This window comes from Myxine glutinosa, chromosome 8 (genome assembly GCF_964187855.1).
Source record: "Myxine glutinosa chromosome 8, kmMyxGlut1.1, whole genome shotgun sequence".
Taxonomy (NCBI): Eukaryota; Metazoa; Chordata; class Myxini; order Myxiniformes; family Myxinidae; genus Myxine; species Myxine glutinosa.
The window spans coordinates 90,738,455-90,747,265 of NC_136268.1; positions in this window are offsets into that span (position 1 = coordinate 90,738,455).

The window sequence follows — 8,811 nt, forward strand, 5'->3', positions numbered from 1 at the left end:
TTCTGCAACTGGACCCGACGGCATCAGCCCACGGGTCCTAAAATCGTGCTCTGCTGCTCTTTCTCACCCTCTCTCTGTTCTCTTCACCCTCTCTTTTGCTCAAGGTCAACTGCCATCTGCTTGGAAATCAGCCAACATCACCGCTTTGCACAAAAAAGGTGCAAAAACAGATCCTAGCAACTACAGACCAATCAGCCTTCTCCCAATTATCAGCAAAGTCATGGAATCCATCATTGCTTCGGATATGAAATCTTTCCTCTTCTCCAATGGCTTGATCTCTGATCATCAATTTGGTTTCAGACCAGGTCACTCTACTCTGGACATGCTGCTTCTGCTGTCTCAACAATGGATGGAGGTCCTCAATGCCAAACAGGAAATTAGAGCTGTCTCCCTCGACATGTCACGTGCCTTCGACACGGTCTGGCACCCCGCTCTGCTCACCAAACTCTCCTCCTTTGGTATCCATGGAAATCTCCACGCATGGCTGGCGGACTTCCTCTCTAGTCGTCGTCAACGAGTGGCCCTGAATGGGTTTCTCTCATCTCCTCTTCCTGTTCAGGCTGGAGTTCCCCAAGGCAGTGTTCTGGGCCCCGTGCTTTTTCTGGTCTTCATCAATGATCTCTCTGACTCTCTTGAAAATCCTCTCTATCTCTTTGCTGATGACTCCACTCTCTGCCGCTCCATTCCTCTTCCCTCAGATCAGCAGTCTGCAGCCTCCTCACTCTCTGAAGACTTGGACAAAATCACAGACTGGTCAAACAAGTGGAACATGTCTTTCAATCCTGACAAATCTCACACTCTTACGATGTCTCTCCGAAAAGATCGACTGGACAACCCTCCCATCTACTTTCTCAACAATCCTCTCCAAGAAGTTCTGTCGCTCAAGCTTTTGGGTCTCACTATCTGCCATGATCTTTCTTGGGAAAACCACATTTCCAAGCTGGCCTCCAAAGCCAGTCGCCGACTGGGCATCCTCCGTCGTGCGAAGTCCTTCCTCGGCACACCTGAGCTCCTCACCACATTCAAGGCTTTCATCCGCAGCTCAATGGAATACTGTTCTCCCCTATGGGCCGGTGCTCCTGCCTCACACCTAGCTCGGCTTCACGCTGTTGAAACCAAAGCTTTCAGAATTATTGGAATGTCCCGCGATGAAGCTATCTGTAAAGTATCGCGACAAACTGCGATCAATTGTCGTACGCGTTTATTCACTCTGCCAATCAAGGCCCGATTCACAGCAGCGCCATCCGAGCTCTGGCGTAGGGATACAACCCGGTCCCGGTGTAGGGATACAACGGTGAACATTTGCACTGCATACATGACATCCTCCCCTTTAAGTCCAAAATTACCAAGAGCAATATACGTGCTAGATTTCCAGAATTGACATTTCAAAAGCAACATTTCCAAAACATGTGAAAATATGTGTGCAAACGGTTATGAGAATAATGAAAATACGTGAAAATAGAACATGTGTCAACGTGAAAAAAAACATCTTCAAAGATTCAACCGGTCGGGTGCTTTTCTCTCACGCATTGAGCGTCGCGGTGTACCAGTGGATACAGAGTCCGAGGTGATTCCTTTGGGTCGCGGTGTACCAGTGGATACAGAGTCCGAGGTGATTCCTTTGGTCTCCACGAAGGGTGTAGCGTTTGCAGAGGTTTTCGGGGCATCTGAGCTGGCTGGAGCGGCCACGACGATCTCCGGCAGTGGCGGGTCGAACTGTTGTCCTGACTGTGACGATGCTACAGGCTCCATCGACTCACAGTGACGGTAGGTTATGTGGTCCTGATGTCGACGAATTTTGCGGCCGTCCTGCAGGCGAATCACACTGGACAGTGGACCTGGCTTCTCGATGATGTCTCCCGGTAGCCACGTCGCACCTGCACCAAAATTTCGGGCAAACACTGGATCTCCAATGTTGATACATCGACTGTTGGACGTCTTATCGTGCACCAACTTTTGATTAAGCTGGCTCTGATAAACATTTGATGATATGTCTGGTTTGAGATTGTCAAGTGTCGATCTCAAGTGTCGTTTCATCAATAACTCAGACGGAGCTGCTCCGGTTGTTGATTGTGGCGTGATGCGGTATTTGAACAGGAGACGAGACAGCTTTGTTTCCAGGGTTCCCTCCTGAAGTTTCTGCAATCCGGATTTGATGATTCCCACGGATCGTTCGGCCAAGCCATTTGAAGCCTGGTGATGTGGGCTGACAAACTTATGTTTGATGCCGTTCCGACGTGTGAACTTGGCAAACTCGGTACTGGAAAAACACGAACCGTTATCACTCACGATCATCCTGGGCAGACCATGAGTGGCGAAACAGCGTCTGAGTCTTTCGATGACAATGGCTGACGTAGTACCACGCGTCACATAGGCATCAATCCATTTTGTGTGCGCGTCCGTAATTATTAGAATCATGCTGCCGTTAATAGGCCCGGCATAATCGAGATGTAGGCGATGCCACGGTTCGCTGGGCCATTCCCAGGGATGCAGTGGCGCTTTCGCAGGTGTATTCCGGGTGCTCTGGCAGGGGTAACAATGTCGAACATGATGTTCGATATCAGCATCAAGATTCGGCCACCACACATAGTTTCTGGCGAGTGACTTCATCTTCACAATCCCGGGGTGACAGTCATGGATTTCATCCATGACCCTGGAACGCAGATTTTTCGGGATCACGACACGACATCCCCAGAGTAGGCAACCATTTTCCACGCTGAGTTCGTTTTTACGTGCTTTAAAAGCCGCAAAATCTGGGTCACCCTCAGGTAGCAAATGCCATCCAAGCTGTACAGCCTGGACAGTTCTGGACAGAACGGGGTCTCGTCGAGTATGAGTGCGGATCTGGCCAGAATCGACAGCACAATCTTCCAGATGATCCATCAGTGCGATAATGGATCCTGGTGTAGGGGAATCATCAACGGATTCTGGAAGGGGTAACCGACTCATGGCATCTGCATTTGTGATAGACGAACCGGGCTTATAACATATGGTGTAGTCATAAGCAGCGAGAAACAGGGACCAGCGGATGATCCTGGGTGGTAGTGTGTCAGATGTCGCCTTAGTTGGACCAAACAGACTGATCAGCGGCTTGTGATCAGTGCGAATCGTGAAATGATGTCCAAGAAGGTACTGGCGAAATTTGCCAACGCCGAAAACGATTCCCAATCCTTCCTTGTCAAGTTGGGAATAGTTTTTCTCTGCCGGGGTCAACGTTCTGGATGCAAATGCAACCGGTCTTTCTGTACCATCAGGCATCACGTGCGATAATACACTCCCCACTCCATACCGACAGGCATCGCATGTCAGCACAAGATCCTTCTCTGGATCAAAATGAACGAGAACATTGGACGATTTGAGCAGATCCTTAGAGGTCTGGAATGCTGATTGTTCACTAGACCCCCAGCTCCAGGAGACTCCTTTCCTCAAAAGCCGATAAAGGGGGCCCAAAACGTCGGTCACATTCGGGATGTAACGACCATAGAACTGAAGCAAACCGAGGTATGACTTCAATTCGGTCACATCTCGTGGAGAAGGAGCATCCTTGATAGCTCGGACTTTCTCATCTGTCGGGTGTAGACCCTCGGCATCAATCGTATGACCCAGGTACGTGACTGATGGCACCATAAACTTGCACTTGTCTCGACGCAAACGTAGGCCGGAGTCCGAAATCTTCTTCAGAACTCTCTCCAGGTTCTGTAGATGTTCCGCGTCCGTACGACCAGTAACCAGAATATCATCCTGGTAACAAACGACGTTGCGTTCGGCGGCAAACAAACTGTCCATGACACGCTGATAAATTCCAGGTGCAGATTTCACTCCAAAACTAAGTCGGTGGTACCTATACAACCCACGATGCGTGTTGATGGTAAGATACTGTTTCGAATTCTCGTCCAAGCAGAGCTGTAGATAGGCGGATTTGAGATCGAGTTTCGTAAAAGTCTTGCCTCCCGTGAGACGAGCATAGAGGTCTTCGATCCTCGGGATTGGATATTTATCCAATGAAGAACACCTGTTCACGGTCATTTTATAATCTCCACATATGCGGATGGACTGGTCCGATTTTATGACTGGAACGATGGGCGCCGCCCATTCGGCATACTGGATTTGCTCGATGATCCCCAGATTTTCAAGATGATCCAGTTCCTTGTCAATCCGCTCACGCAGGGCGAAAGGGACTGGGCGAGCCCTGCAAAATATAGGATTGGCATCCCGGTCAACCCTGAGTTTAGCCGTATGTCCTTTCAAGGTTCCAAGCTCATCCTTGAAGACATCCGGGTACGTATCCAGCACATTTTTGAGTGTGTATGCTGCGGTAGGAGAAACATTGGCTGCCCGGAGTTGATGAATGCTTTCCCACTTCAGTCGAATTATGCTCAACCAGTTCCTGCCGAGTAAGGAAGGGCCCTTTCCAGGAATGACGATCAGGGGTAGGTGAAACTCACGGTTATCGTAGCCCACCGTGACATCACATGTACCGCAGGGAACAATCTTCTCACCTGTATAGGTGGAGAGTCCATAGGTAGTAGGTTTCAGATGGGGTCGGTCAGCATCACTCCACAGGTTTGTGAAAACAGCATGGCTGATGAGCGAGACGGCCGCACCAGTGTCGACCTCCATTTGCAATGGTCGATTGTTGACGACAACATTGGCAAGAAGAGGGTCCCGCCTATGGTGAGAATCAATATGAAGCAGGTCATACGATTCTGAGTTGTCGGAAACAGAGCTCACCTGGTCAAGCTCGGGTTCCTCCGAACCGATAAACTGATGAATCTTGTCAGCAGCTTTTCCTTTTCCCGATTTGCGAGTGATGCAAGCTGGAGCAATATGGCCAGTTTTCGAACAGAAATGGCAGGTGGCATCTTTGAACCGACACGTCTCCGGAGGGTGCTTTCCGTTGCACCGAAAACAGTTGTTGTGGGTTTGAGACTGCACTGGCTTCTGACGAGGAGCCTTGTTCCAACGTTGTGGCTGAACATGATCCAACCGATTCACAGCAGGGCTGGTACCAGATGAGCGAGTGGCACCGATGCTTGTAGCGTTGCGTTCAGCACTTTCCATGGAAATTGCGGTGTCTCTGGCATTTTGGAACGTCAGTCTTCTCTCAGCAAGCAGGCGTCTACGAGTGCGGTCATCGGACATGCCAACCACCAGCAAATCACGAAGCATGTCATCAATCGTGTCCCCAAACTCACACAGATGTGACAGTTTTTTGAGGTGTGCAATGAAGTCTGCGATCGACTGACCTTGCTGCTGTCTGCACATGTAAAAATTAAACCGACACAGGATGACTGAAGGAGATGGGTTGCAATGTTCCTTCAAAGCGGCCTTGAGCTCTGCATACGTGAGCTCCTGGATTGTCCGAGGCCGAATCAGGTTTTTAACGAGTGTGAACGTCTCACCTCCGCAAACGGACAGGAAGACGGCCTTCATCAGGCCTTCGGTCGCAATGCCGTTCGCCTCGAAGTAGAAAGACAAACGCTCAGAATACGTGTCAAAATCCCCCTCATGAGGGTCGAATTCATCGATATGGCCGAAAGATGTCATGGTCTAGATGTTTACCTTCGTCGCCATGTAAAGTATCGCGACAAACTGCGATCAATTGTCGTACGCGTTTATTCACTCTGCCAATCAAGGCCCGATTCACAGCAGCGCCATCCGAGCTCTGGCGTAGGGATACAACCCGGTCCCGGTGTAGGGATACAACGGTGAACATTTGCACTGCATACATGACACTATCTCTGAGGGCCTTTCACTCACTCGCCGCAGGCAGGTAGGTGGTCTTTCTGTCTTCTACCGACTCCTCTCCGGCCTTGCACCCCCAGCTCTCTCTGTGCTCTGTCCCCCAAATATTCCTACAGGTCGCACAAGATCTGCCAGCAACCCTCTGATGGTTAAACTGCCGAAATCTCGGCTCTCTGCTCACCTTCACTCTTTCATTCCTCTTTTCTCCCGCCTCTGGAACAAACTCCCTCACTCCCTTCAATCCCACTCCTCCCTCCAGGTCTTTAAAACAGCTGTTCACCACCATCTCTTATCTTCCCCCATCCAAAACCTTGATCTTTTCTACCCCCGCTAATTCACCCCAGATCCACCTTGTTTGAAATTCCAACTTCTTTCCTGGAAGTCCTGGCAGTGTCCATATGTTTTATACCTCTCCCACCACCCCCTTCCCATGCCCCCCCCCCCAAAGCCCTCGCCCTCTCTCAGATCTCTCGATGTCTCCATGTCTCTCGGTCCCTGCTCTCAAATGTTGTGTTTGTGTCCTTCCCCCTCTCTCCCCATCTTGTCTACCGCTCCCGATGTTATATGTTTTATGTGTCGGTTTGTCTTTCTGTGTGATTAATGTTCGCTCTTTCACGAGCCTCGATCTTGTATACAACAACAACAACAACAACAACAACAAAAAAAAAATCAGTTTGAATTCCCACTTGATCAGAAAACTATGGACATGGTGCTCCTTATCTCTTGGACAAGGGTTTGAGGCCCTAAATCTCAAAGAAGATGCCAAGACAGTCTCTTTTTACATATTGTTACGGGGTCCTCGCCTACCCCCTGGTCTCGGTAAACCTCCGAACCCCGAGAGGGTCCCCGGCAGAAAGATATGTTATCCTTGGTTGAAATCGATCAAATCAATAATGAAACCACACCAAGGGCTATGAGCAAACAATAATATATTATAAATCACACCGGAATCACGACACAAATAATAATAGCAATTCGCCCTACAATCACTATCTGAAGATGGTACCACCTTATCTAGTCCTTTAACCCAAACTCACGGCACTCCCCCAATGTCTCTGTACCCCTCCAAGGCGAAGTCGATTCGCTCCAGCGATCGTTGGATCAATGTCCGATCAAAATCAATTGAGGCCTGGACGATCGAAGCAACCCAGAGGTCACGTGGTCCAACACCCAGCACAATAGCGGTGGAATGGAAAACCTCCCAAAGACGCGCTCCGACGTATCCATTTGCGGTTCAAGCAGCGAGTCTCCTTAATAATCCTCAAAAGCCACTTTCTTGCACAGCCGTCCCCGGCAACCCACCGGGGAATAATGCCCAGCCGACGCGACAAAAACCTTTTCACGGAAGGCAGCGCGCGTGGCGAAATGGCGGACGGCTTTCACTCGAGCCGGGGCTTCGAGGCAAGGATACTCCAGACCATCAATGCAGATACCCGACTACGCAGGCTCCACAGCACTCCGGCGATGTCACCTATCGCACGAACTTCCTTTCAAGGACTCAAAGTTCACTCGCACTGTACGCTCGACCACTCGGTACGGAGCTTCAACCAAGATCGTCTTTTTACTTCTCTCCACGCCTCTTCTTCTTCGCTCCCTTTGTCTTCCAGGTCACGATCTGGATTTCCGGCCACATTTTACCTGGAGCGCTTTTTAACCTTTTCACCACAATAACCATTTCCTTTAAACAATAATAACCGTAATACTTAGAACCCACAATAATAATAACAACAATAATAATGTGCCGAATCCGTAACACTTCCCCCTCCCCCCCCCCCCCCCCCCCCTCTCAAGAAAGAAAGTTAGAACACAGCGAAAACTTTCTTTGCAGGCAAACTCTTTAACAAACACAAGTAATCAATGTTTCTCCAAAAATAAAGCAACAAACTTTCACACAACCCACAGAGCTTTCCAAAGTTAATTCACTCTGGACCAAGCGTCAACAACGACATTGTCCCTGCCCCTTACCTGCTCAATTTCCCAGTTGAACCCCTGCAAAGCCAAACTCCATCTCAGCACCCTCCGATTTTTACTTCTAGTTTCTCTTGAATGAAGGTTAAGGGGTTGTCATCAAAAACCCAAAGGCCAGCAAATCTATAGCACTTTCCCCAGGAGGCCGAGCTGAAAGCCAGGTTCCATGGTGATTGGGTGGTGAGGCCTGGAGGTATTCACTACATGGACGCCTTTAGGAACGTGGAGTTCACGGTTAGTCCGTGGAGGAAAGTTCACTACATGTACGCCTTTAGGAACGTGGAGTTCACGGTTAGTCCGTGCAGGAAAGTTCACTACATGGACGCCTTTAGGAACGTGGTGTTCACGGTTAGTTCGTGTAGGAATCTTGACTCGGCGGCTCCGCAGCATTCAGTGCTTCAATTTTTCCCGGACTTTCATAATAATTACGGTGGGACCGCCTGTCACTGTAGTCACCTGAATAGCGGTCTCCTTCTCGGCCACTATTCTGACAATCCTTCCTTCGGGAGCTGCCGTCACTCTGGGAGCCTCCATAATAATCTCGATTGCGGCCAACACCCACTCTACTACCACGTTTTCCTCATCTGTAGCCCCCTCGACGCCTATGGCCTGCCTTCTCTACGGCTATGGTCCGATCATCCAAATCCTTGCCATTCCAATTCTTCTCTGCTTCTTTGGCGTCCTTTGTGCTTGCAAACGTGACAAAGCAGAACCCTCTTGACTTTTGTGTTTCCCTGTCTTTTACCAACCGCACTTCCAAAAGCGGTCCATATTTGTTGAAGACAGAGGTCAGAACTTCTTCCTTTGTTTTGAAGTTCAGTCCACCTACAAATAACTTGCTACCTTTGTCGCCATCCCTAACTGTGGTTGTGTTATTCCCCCTACTGGACTTTTCAACAACCATCGGGTTACCATAAACTCGACCACCGGCCAAATCATTCCCAATAACAACAGATACTCCCTCTACAGGAAGAGTGGCTTGTAAACCGATGGTGACCGGTCCTGGCACCAAATCTGACTCCAAATGGATGATATGAAGTGGAGCACAAACACAGCCACCAATCCCCTGTAAACGAACACTATCACCAGTTGCCGTCT